Source organism: Pleurodeles waltl, chromosome 3_1, assembly GCF_031143425.1.
Source record: "Pleurodeles waltl isolate 20211129_DDA chromosome 3_1, aPleWal1.hap1.20221129, whole genome shotgun sequence".
Lineage (NCBI taxonomy): Eukaryota > Metazoa > Chordata > Amphibia > Caudata > Salamandridae > Pleurodeles > Pleurodeles waltl.
The window spans coordinates 541,457,555-541,470,607 of NC_090440.1; the positions used below are offsets into that span (position 1 = coordinate 541,457,555).

A 13,053-nucleotide genomic window follows, 5' to 3' on the forward strand; every position below is an offset into this window, starting at 1 on the left:
CAGAATGGCTCTCTGTGAAACTGTTCTGTGAATGACTGGTACGTCGAAGAAAGAAGGCATACTGTATATAACAATTTATGATACAGTACACTGGTTAATAGATGAACTCGGATGGGTGGACAGTTCTTCCTTGAGTTCATCTGGTGAATGCCTTTATGAAAGATGGTGCAGAGTATAAAGTAGATATAAGCAATAAGTGGAATCCAATTAAAGATAATGTGTGAAGAGTTGTGTGGTCCGAGACCTTCTTTGTTGTGGTGATGGCAGAATCAGAACTAGGGAATTGCTGTCAGGTGAACAAAGGCTGATTTTGAAAGACTCTAACCAAAACACCTAAGATGTGAATGACCCTGACTGAGACCCCACCAAATTAGAGATCATAGCCGTGAATCTTTCAGTCTGGGCTTTCCCACACATAAAGCTGTTTGTCAGGGTTCTTCACTTGTGGGGTCCTTTATCATGGTACCTAATTTGTGAGACGTCCCAGTCTGCTTTCCTCAAGTTAACTTGTGAGTGGTCCCAGTCTGCTTTCCTCAGATCCCCTGTCCTTTAGATTTGAAGCTCTTGGTTAGGGTCTTGATCATGGTCCTTAATCTGCTGGGTTCTTAATCAATGTTCCTTGCTTCCTGAGTTTCTAAGTCATGGTTCTTCAGATACCAAGTTGCCTAAAATGGTCCCTCTAGTGTGATAACAGTTGGCATTGCCTCCGCCATGAACCCTGTTTGTCAGTGTTTCTAATATGATATTCTTTGTCAGAATTATTTAGAAGAACCTGGGTTAGGCATGCTTCTGACAGCTGAAGGTCTACTTGTTCTCCTCTTGTCACTGACCCAGTTAGAGCTCCTTGAAGTAAGGTTTTGACTAGGGGCGCTCAGATGTGAGGACTTTTTATCATTCCCTGAGATGTGTTTAAAATGAGCTGAAACCCTCCAGAATGATTGTCATTAGAGAGTTACACAATTTCTATCTGCCTTTCTGAAGGCAGCACCTGAATACAAATAAGCCTGCCCTCCCTGTATTTTGAATTTGGGAAGTTTTAGAAGATACTTTCTAACTGACCTTTAATATGACCAAAGGCTGATTTTAACAGCAACATGCTGAGGAGCTGCGAACATAAAAGTTAAAAAGAAAATGATACGTGTATAGAGCCTAAAAACATTTGTTAGCAGACTGCAGAATTCCGTTTTCTGAAATAAGCCTCCACATCTGTTTAGTGAGAAGCATTCAGTTGTGCATGTTTCAGTAATCTGTGCAGATTGGGGGAAATGTTGCATTAGTGAATCTGACATTGAGACATTGCATTGACATTAGAGTGTGGCTTGACTAGACTGTGAAAGGCACATGTTGTCCCAGTTGAAAAGGCCAGGAGGTGAGCATTTTTTGTTGTGAAGAATTCTCGTTTCTCTAATAGGCTAGTTAGCTCCTGCATTATGGCATGTGTTGCATGGGTTCATAGCTGGCGGATTTCAGTGATTTTATGCATTTGAGCCAGAACCTTAACTCGTTTTTTTTTTGTTTTTTACTTAATTTCCTCTGCAAATTTGTGGCAAAATGTATATTTATATTTATTTTGGCCTCAGGCATAGGGGGTATGTCTTATTTTTATTTTATATTTTTTAACTGTTTTTTAGAACTCTGGACTGAGCCCTGAGTCGGCTGCCGGCACATCCTTATTGATGTGGTGACAGTCATTCAGATCCATCAGCATGAGATCTGTTGGCTTGTGGATCCTCCATGGCATGGAATATACAATTTTTGGGCATTCATTTCTCAGAAGCTACTGAATGGATTTACACCAAAGCACTCTTTCTGGACCAAGTTCTAGAATTTTGCCAAACTTGGTGTAAGTCCGTTCAACGGTTTGGGCTGTAACTGTGTCTGAAGTTCATATGGAAAAATGAATGGGGTAAATGTGTTTGGGACCCCCTGTTTTTCTCGACCCCTTGTTTGATGGATTACCCTGAAACTTTCCATGCACAAACTAGACAAAAAGTAGCTCCTTTTAAAAAGTTTAGTGGAGATTTGTCAAATAATGCTAAAGTTATTAGTAAACGTGGCCTTAACTATAAGTACCCAGAGATGACTGCAACTAGGTAATATAAAATATATGTATATAAAATATCTATATCTCTTGCATCCATTTATATTTTTTGTAGAAGCACATATATATATATTTATATATATATATATATATATATATATATATATATATATATATATATATATATATATATATATATGTTCGATGGCATGTGTAGCTGCAGATACACATGCTGTGCACATCCCGCCATCTGGTGTTGGGCTCGGAGTGTTACAAGTTGTTTTTCTTCGAAGAAGTCTTTTTCGAGTTACGAGACCGAGGGACTCCTCCCATTTCGACTCCATTGCGCATGGGCGTCGACTCCATCTTAGATTGTTTTTTTTCCGCCATCGGGTTCGGACGTGTTCCTTTTCGCTCCGTGTTTCGGGTCGGAAAGTTAGTTAGAATCTCGGAAAAATCGTCGGTATTGTTTGCGTTCGGTATGGGGTTAGTTACAACAGATCGACACCGAATTAAGAAGAGCTCCGGTGGCCCTTCGGGGTTTTCTTCCATCCCCGTCGGGGCCTAGTCGGCCCGGCCACGTGTCTCTTCAAGGCTGCTGGAACGGACCCCATTCCGCTTCTGTCCAAAATGCCATAACAAGTATCCATATACAGATCAACATCTGGTCTGTAACTTGTGTTTGTCACCAGAACACAAGGAGGATACTTGTGAGGCCTGTCGAGAGTTTCGGTCCAGGAAGACACTCAGGGACCGAAGAGCAAGAAGACTGCAAATGGCGTCGGCGCCGACAGGACAAGAGCGTTTCGAGGAGGAGGAAGAAACATTCTCCACCCAGGAGTCGGACTCTGAGGAGATCGATCCCGAGGAAACACCGAAAACCGTGAGTAAGACGTCGAAACCAAGAACTCACGAGAAAAGCGCTAAAGCCCAGGGGACGCCACCGCCAACAGGCCATGGCTTAACCCGAATAGTAGGTGACCGCTTATCGGCACCGAAAAAGGGCGAGCTGGTGTCGAAGTCATCCGACTCCGGTCGAGATACCGGCACACAGCAATCTCGGGCCCGAGATAGTGGCTCAGAGAAGATTCGGCACCGAGACAGCAGCACCGAAACGGGTCGGCACCGAGAGAGCACGACGCCGAAAGTAAAAAAGGTTTTGTCGGACCCGAAAAAAGCAGCCGAAAAGGTTTCGGTACCGAAATATCCGGCCTCGGAACCAAAAACAAGTTCCTACACTGAGGAACAAGGACTGTCCACACAAATGAAGACACATAGATTTGGACAGGAATTACAGGCAATAGAGCCAGATCACACACAAAGACGGCTCTTTATTCAAAAAGATACAGGGAAGATCAGCACTCTTCCTCCAGTCAAAATGAAACGCAAGCTTGCCTTCCAAGACAAAGACAAACAGCCACACGCAAAGGTGGCTAAACAAGTAACACCGCCACCATCCCCACATCACTCTCCGCAACCATCACCGGTAGCCACTCCACCAATGATGCAAACCCCAACTCATACAGGAATGAGTCAAGATGACCCTGACGCATGGGACCTTTATGACGCACCAGTGTCAGATAATAGTCCAGAATGCTATCCAGCTAAACCATCGCCACCAGAGGATAGTACAGGCTACACACAGGTGGTGTCAAGAGCAGCTGCATTTCATAATGTCAGCCTTCATTCAGAGCCCATTGAAGGCGACTTTCTTTTTAATACACTGTCGTCCACACACAGCCAATATCAGAGTCTTCCTATGCTACCCGGAATGCTAAAACACTCCAAACAAGTGTTTGAGGAGCCTGTTAAAGGGAAAGCCATTACTCCAAGAGTAGATAAAAAATATAAACCGCCACCAACAGACCCGGTGTACATTACACAACAGCTAACACCAGACTCTGTTGTAGTGGGAGCAGCGCGCAAAAGAGCCAACTCTCATACTTCAGGAGATGCACCACCTCCAGATAAAGAAAGTCGAAAATTCGATGCTGCAGGCAAAAGGGTGGCGGCACAGGCAGCAAACCAGTGGCGTATTGCAAATTCGCAAGCTTTGCTAACCAGATATGATAGGGCCCATTGGGATGAGATGCAACACCTTATTGAACATTTACCCAAGGAGTTCCAAAAAAGAGCGCAGCAAGTAGTAGAAGAAGGACAGGGTATCTCCAATAATCAGATACGGTCAGCAATGGATGCTGCAGACACAGCTGCTAGAACTGTCAACACAGCAGTAACAATAAGGAGACATGCATGGCTGCGTACATCAGGATTTAAACCAGAGATACAGCAAGCTGTGCTGAATATGCCATTCAACGGACAGCAGTTGTTTGGGCCGGAGGTGGACACTGCGATCGAAAAACTTAAGAAAGACACTGACACGGCCAAAGCCATGGGCCCACTCTACTCCCCACAGAGCAGAGGCACATTTCGAAAGACACAATTTCGAGGGGGGTTTCGAGGGCAAACCACAGAAGCCACAACCTCACCAACAAAGCCCACTTACCAGAGCCAGTATCAGCGGGGAGGTTTTCGGGGACAATATAGAGGGGGACAATTTCAAAGGAATAGAGGAAAGTCCCAAAACTCCTCCAAACAAGCAGTGACTTCAAGGTCACAAATCCCCAACACATAACACCTGTGGTGGGGAGACTAACCAAGTTTTACAAACATTGGGAGGAAATAACAATAGACACTTGGGTCTTAGCAATTATCCAGCATGGTTATTGCATAGAATTTCTCAAATTCCCTCCAAACATCCCACCGAAAACACACAATATGTCAAAACAACATATAGATCTTCTAGGACTAGAAGTTCAGGCATTGCTACAAAAAGAAGCAATAGAGTTAGTACCAAAACAACAAATATACACAGGAGTTTACTCCCTGTACTTTCTGATACCCAACAAAGATAAGAGTCTGAGACCTATACTAGATCTCAGAACATTAAATACCTACATCAAATCAGATCACTTTCACATGGTTACATTACAAGACGTAATCCCACTGCTCAAACAACAAGACTACATGACAACACTAGACCTAAAGGATGCATATTTCCATATACCAATACATCCTTCACACAGAAAGTACCTAAGGTTTGTATTCCAAGGGATACATTACCAATTCAAAGTGTTGCCATTCGGAATAACAACTGCACCAAGAGTTTTTACAAAATGCCTAGCAGTAGTAGCTGCACATATCAGAAGGCAGCAAATACATGTGTTCCCGTACCTAGACGATTGGTTAATCAAAACCAACACGCTAAGACGGTGTTCACAACACACAAAATATGTCATAGAAATCCTCCACAAACTAGGTTTCTCAATCAACTACACAAAGTCACACCTTCTGCCGTGTCAAACACAGCAATACTTAGGAGCAACAATCAACACAGCAAAAGGGATTGCCACTCCAAGTCCACAAAGAGTTCACACATTTCACAATGTGATACAGACCATGTATCCAAATCAAAAGATACAAGTCAAACTGGTGATGAAACTACTAGGCATGATGTCTTCATGCATAGCCATTGTCCCAAACGCAAGGTTGCACATGCGGCCCTTACAACAGTGCCTAGCATCACAATGGTCACAAGCACAGGGTCAGCTTCTAGATCTGGTGTTGATAGACCGCCAAACATACATCTCGCTTCAATGGTGGAACAGTATAAATTTAAACCAAGGGCGGCCTTTCCAAGACCCTGTGCCACAATACGTAATAACAACAGATGCTTCCATGATAGGGTGGGGAGCACACCTCAATCAACACAGCATCCAAGGACAATGGGACATACAGGGAGTGCAGAATTATTAGGCAAGTTCTATTTTTGAGGATTCATTTTATTATTGAACAACAACCATGTTCTCAATGAACCCAAAAAACTCATTAATATCAAAGCTGAATATTTTTGGAAGTAGTTTTTAGTTTGTTTTTAGTTTTAGCTATGTTAGGGGGATATCTGTGTGTGCAGGTGACTATTACTGTGCATAATTATTAGGCAACTCAACAAAAAAAAATATATACCCATTTCAATTATTTATTATTACCAGTGAAACCAATATAACATCTCAACATTCACAAATATACATTTCTGACATTCAAAAACAAAACAAAAAAAAATCAGTGACCAATATAGCCACCTTTCTTTGCAAGGACACTCAAAAGCCTGCCATCCATGGATTCTGTCAGTGTTTTGATCTGTTCACCATCAACATTGCGTGCAGCAGCAACCACAGCCTCCCAGACACTGTTCAGAGAGGTGTACTGTTTTCCCTCCTTGTAAATCTCACATTTGATGATGGACCACAGGTTCTCAATGGAGTTCAGATCAGGTGAACAAGGAGGCCATGTCATTAGATTTCCTTCTTTTATACCCTTTCTTGCCAGCCACGCTGTGGAGTACTTGGACGCGTGTGATGGAGCATTGTCCTGCATGAAAATCAGGTTTTTCTTGAAGTATGCAGACTTCTTCCTGTACCACTGCTTGAAGAAGGTGTCTTCCAGGAACTGGCAGTAGGACTGGGAGTTGAGCTTGACTCCATCCTCAACCCGAAAAGGCCCCACAAGCTCATCTTTGATGATACCAGCCCAAACCAGTACTCCACCTCCACCTTGCTGGCGTCTGAGTCGGACTGGAGCTCTCTGCCCTTTACCAATCCAGCCACGGGCCCATCCATCTGGCCCATCAAGACTCACTCTCATTTCATCAGTCCATAAAACCTTAGAAAAATCAGTCTTGAGATATTTCTTGGCCCAGTCTTGACGTTTCAGCTTGTGTGTCTTGTTCAGTGGTGGTCGTCTTTCAGCCTTTCTTACCTTGGCCATGTCTCTGAGTATTGCACACCTTGTGCTTTTGGCCACTCCAGTGATGTTGCAGCTCTGAAATATGGCCAAACTGGTGGCAAGTGGCATCGTGGCAGCTGCACGCTTGACTTTTCTCAGTTCATGGGCAGTTATTTTGCGCCTTGGTTTTTCCACACACTTCTTGCGACCCTGTTGACTATTTTGAATGAAACGCTTGATTGTTCGATGATCACGCTTCAGAAGCTTTGCAATTTTAAGAGTGCTGCATCCCTCTGCAAGATATCTCACTATTTTTGACTTTTCTGAGCCTGTCAAGTCATTCTTTTGACCCATTTTGCCAAAGGAAAGGAAGTTGCCTAATAATTATGCACACCTGATATAGGGTGTTGATGTCATTAGACCACACCCCTTCTCATTACAGAGATGCACATCACCTAATATGCTTAATTGGTAGTAGGCTTTCGAGCCTATACAGCTTGGAGTAAGACAACATGCATAAAGAGGATGATGTGGTCAAAATACTCATTTGCCTAATAATTCTGCACTCCCTGTACAGCAAAAACAGTTTCACATAAATCACTTGGAACTGTTAGCGGTATTTCTAGCGCTCAAAGCATTTCAACCCATAATAAGACACAAACACATTCTTGTCAAAACAGACAACATGACAACAATGTATTACCTAAACAAACAGGGAGGCACACACTCGACACAGTTGTGTCTCCTAACACAGAAAATATGGCATTGGGCGATTCACAACCACATTCGCCTAATAGCACAATTTATTCCAGGAATTCAGAACCAGTTAGCAGACAATCTCTCTCGGGATCACCAACAGATCCACGAATGGGAGATTCACCCCCAAATACTAAACACTTACTTCCAAATGTGGGGAACACCACAAATAGATCTATTTGCAACAAAGAAAACTCAAAATGCCAAAACTTCGCATCCAGGTACCCACAAGATCAGTCTCAGGGCAATGCGTTATGGATGAGCTGGTCAGGGATATTTGCTTACGCTTTTCCCCCTCTCCCACTCCTTCCATATCTAGTAAACAAATTGAGTCAAAACAAACTCAAACTCATACTAATAGCACCGACATGGGCAAGACAACCTTGGTACACAACACTACTAGACCTCTCAGTAGTACCTCATGTCAAACTACCAAGCAGACCAGATCTGTTAACACAACACAAACAACAGATCAGACATCCAAATCCAGCATCGCTGAATCTAGCAATTTGGCTCGTGAAATCCTAGAATTCGGACACTTAGACCTCACACAAGAATGTATGGAGGTCATAAGACAAGCTAGGAAACCTACCACTAGACACTGCTATGCAAATAAGTGGAAAAGATTTGTTTATTACTGCCATAATAATCAAATTCAACCCTTACACGCATCTGCCAAAGATATAGTAGGATACTTACTACAATTGCAAAAGTCAAAGCTAGCTTTCTCTTCAATAAAGATACATCTGACCGCAATTTCAGCCTACCTGCAAATTACGCACTCAACTTCATTATTTAGGATACCAGTCATAAAAGCATTTATGGAAGGCCTAAAGAGAATTATACCACCACGAACACCACCAGTTCCTTCATGGAACCTCAACATTGTCTTAACACGACTCATGGGTCCACCTTTTGAGCCCATGCACTCTTGTGAAATGCAATATTTAACATGGAAAGTTGCATTTTTGATTGCCATCACATCTCTAAGAAGAGTGAGTGAAATTCAAGCATTTACCATACAAGAACCATTTATTCAAATACACAAGCATAAAGTAGTTCTACGGACAAATCAATTTTTTTTACCAAAAGTGATCTCACCGTTCCACTTGAATCAAACGGTAGAATTACCAGTGTTCTTCCCACAGCCAGATTCTGTAGCTGAAAGAGCACTGCATACATTGGACATCAAAAGAGCACTAATGTACTACATTGACAGAACAAAACTAATTTGAAAAACAAAACAACTATTTATTGCTTTCCAAAAACCTCATACAGGGAATCCAATTTCTAAACAAGGCATTGCTAGATGGATAGTTAAGTGTATTCAAACTTGCTATCTTAAAGCAAAGAGAGAGCTGCCTATTACACCAAAGGCACACTCAACCAGAAAAAAAGGTGCTACCATGGCCTTTCTAGGAAATATTCCAATGAACGAAATATGTAAGGCAGCAACATGGTCTACGCCTCATACATTTACCAAACACTACTGTGTAGATGTGTTAACGGCACAACAAGCCACAGTAGGTCAAGCTGTACTACGAACATTATTTCAAACAACTTCAACTCCTACAGGCTGAACCACCGCTTTTGGGGAGATAACTGCTTACTAGTCTATGCACAGCATGTGTATCTGCAGCTACACATGCCATTGAACGGAAAATGTCACTTACCCAGTGTACATCTGTTCGTGGCATTAGTCGCTGCAGATTCACATGCGCCCACCCGCCTCCCCGGGAGCCTGTAGCCGTTTAGAAGTTGATCTTGAACATTTGTAAATTTGTAAATATATTACTTTAAACTTCATTATGTACATACGTATTCACTCCATTGCATGGGCACTATTACTAGCATACACAACTTCTACCTCATCCTCTGCGGGGAAAACAATCTAAGATGGAGTCGACGCCCATGCGCAATGGAGTTAAAATGGGAGGAGTCCCTCGGTCTCGTGACTCGAAAAAAGACTTCTTCGAAGAAAAACAACTTGTAACACTCCGAGCCCAACACCGGATGGCGGGATGTGCACAGCATGTGAATCTGCAGCGACTAATGCCACGAACAGATGTACACTGGGTAAGTGACATTTTCCATATATCACACCAGTGTTAGCCATTTGGTTGGTATACTTAGGACGAAAAGCATTTTTCGTTTTGCCTATAACTCTGACGCCATTTGATGAATCTTCACAAAATGTTAAAAACTAGATTACCACTCAATTCAGCTGCTGTCTTGCCCATTGCGGGGCTGATGAAAAAGGAGGATGGAGGCAAAACGAGTTTACCCCATGCTGTTTCCCATAGGGATTTTGAACACGTCTAAAGGCCGAAACACTGAACGAAATGACACCAAATTTTGCAGAAAGCAAGATCTCAGCCAGGAACTGTTGGCAGCCATGTTGGGACGCGGGCCTCACCCAAGTTAATAAAAATAAATAAAAAAACGCACAAAAAATTAAGGTGCAGGGTATGAACCTAGGCCTGCTGGTGGGGTCCCACCCCCAGCGCCTGGTCCTCTCTTGATATATTGGGAGGGGTTTGCTCAGCCCCTCTTCTGGGCCGTTTTTTGTCCTTGAGGGCCACAAGCCCGGGAGCCTGGCTGTAACATTTAAGGGGCCCCTGGGGTATGGCTGTGTAAAAAAATAAATATTTAAAAAAATTAAAAAATGGACCCCACCCCCTCCCTCCTGGAGCCATTAATGGCCCTAGGGACCCCACCCCTGAGGGCTGGCTCTGGCTGTGTCCTGGGGTGCCCACCCCGGGACATAGCAGTTTTCCTGCTCGTACTGATACGGGCAGGGAAACCTGTTTGCCCTCAAATGGCGGGAGCAATTTTAAAGCTCCCACCAAGTGAGAGCAAACACTAAACGTCCTATTTCATGTTTGGTGGTCTGAGGACCCCCCAAACCTGCAGTGGCGGTCGGACTACTACACTCCTGGTGATCGGACTGCCAGATTACAACCCTGGCGATCAGGCCGCCAGGGGACCGCCACCACCACCAGGATCATAGATCCCAGTGGGGTGGCAGCACCCGTAGGCCCGGTCCTGTGGCCAACCGCAGGGCCAAAGGCCGTGTGCGGTGGTTGTTGGATTAACGCATAGTAATGAAAATACTATGCGTAATTTTTTTTTTTTTTTAAACTTAGAAATTCACTGGAAAAAAAACAATGGTTACAGCGACGTTATAGTTAGGAAATAGAACTAAAAACAAAACATAGAAATTCACTTTAAAAACCAAAGGTTACATACAGGGACGTTATTGTTAGGCTCACATTTTAAGCGTACAAAGCCATAGAAATTCACTGGTTATAATTAGTTATCTCGAGTAAATATAACTCGCCTCCTCACGCTGCACTGCTAATTACCCCACAAATTACAGCACTCATGACATCTTTGATAACATCACTAATCATATCAATGTAATACTTACAGTAAAAAAAAAATTACGAAAAAACTGCCAGGCGAGGTGGCGAGTTATAGTTGCATTTGTTTACATTTTTATGGCTTTGCACGTAACATAGTTCACATTAACGATTAACCACTCATATATGGGGAAACCCTCATTGAGCATGGTGTTCAATCTGTATACAACTGTTCAGAGTAAGCCAAAATAGTGAATGCCAATTCCCAAAAAAAATTCCCACCATAGACAACTTTTATCTGTATCAAACACACACCAAACTGACATTAGGAAATGAAGTTGATATCAGTATGGAACTGAGTTCTGTAAAGAGTGTTTACTCTATGGAGATAGTTCATTCCGTACCACACTGTTTGCATACTGTTTGCATATAGTGAAACTCATGAAAAGTACAACAGAGTATTCAAAAGAATCTACTAAGAACATCTTACGCTTTATGCAACAGTTATCAAAAAGAAAACTATTTGCTAAAAGTAACCAAGGTCCGAAGGTGCTGAAGATCATACTACCTGCACCCTTTATACTGTAGTGAAAGCTTTACACTTAGCTCATCTTCTAAAACAAAACGTACGTAGGTTGGTATCCACTTCATGCACTTTTTCCTGCTGGAATGTTTTTCTGCAGAACTAAAACGTTGTGTGGAACTTAATGAGTACAAGTCAGCTGTCACTTGCAGGCAGAGTTACTCTTGAATGCAAACATTCATAACATGTTCACTCCCTCTACACAGCTATGGTGCATTAAGAGCACAGACATTTTGTGAACACTTGCACCCAAGATGTTCAAAATTATGTAGAAAAGTTATAGTGTTGTTACTCGCCAGTATGTAAACTGTATAGGAAACATGCACACTCTTTGGATGATATCATCAGTGATGTTATTTGAGATGTCACCAGTGATGTCATAAATTATGTCATAGAACATGTCATGAGTGATGTCATATTCAAGGTCATAATTAGTGCATGTGGGGTCGCAAGTTATAGTTAGTGCTGCTAACTATAACTGTTCAATTTCTGTATTTTTTGTTCAGATTGTTAACGTTGTCACTGAGAAATTCACTTAACTATAACGTAAATTTTACTTGTTTTTTTCAGTGAAAAAAAATATATAATTACTTAGTTGTATTGGAGGGTAAAGGTGTCATAGCCAAAAGCAGAGCCACCTCCCTCCCCCAAACGTAACAAGTGATCAAGAGTGTGGATGTCCCTGGCATATGAACAAGTGATTTTTGCATAGGATGGCTGACAAAAAGACTGCATCTGCATTATTCCTTTATCTGAAGTTCTTATATACGGAAATGTACACAACTAAGATAGTGTTTTTACAGTTCCAATATCTGATAAGCCATTCTAGTGAAGATCAGGCAACATTGTTTCAAAGTATTGTTCCTTTCTCAGTAAGAGGATATGAATAATTAAAGATGTTGGGAACGATCTCAACTTTTTTAAGTAAACACCCACGTTGATGAGATTGATGTTTTTGGCGAAAGGATATTCAGTTGCTTAGCATGGGATCAGTCCTGTGGATTTATACTCTGCTGCAACTTCTTTACATAAATAGCTTGTGCTCTTTTTGCTTCCAGCCTGTTTTCCCTGCTGAAGGGGCACTGCTATTGTTTAAATACAGAAATAGGTTTTCCTAAGACTCTACATTTTTATTAACATTTTTGAAATTATGAATAAATCCTGTCAAATACATTTAATACATGAAAACTGGGGAGGACACTGGGTTGCAAAAACCAATACATTGGCTTGGGACCAAAGAGTCTAAATCTAGTAACTGGAGATGTTATGTTCTCCATGGTATGGTATCTTTTTAAAGATGATCTAGTTATTGTGCTTTCTGTAGCCAAAAAGCAACACAGTGAATATTAGCCACTAGTGACTTTTTAGGTCACCACTTGTATTCAATGCCTGCCTTTTCACTCTTTAAGAACTCATAAAGTATTGTGTAAAACAAAAAGTGACCTGGGCAGTAAAGATCTGAGTTCCCTTTGCCTGCCTACATTCCAAATATATTTGAAGATGCCAGCTTGTCATTTTTGGAATTG

The 13,053-nt window shown here is 42.1% G+C and overlaps 1 protein-coding gene across 1 annotated transcript in view; it reads left to right on the forward strand.

The window, feature by feature from the left end:
- Positions 1 to 13,053, forward strand: part of AAGAB (alpha and gamma adaptin binding protein) — a 171,177-nt gene that overhangs the window by 83,222 nt on the left and 74,902 nt on the right. The window lies entirely within an intron of this gene.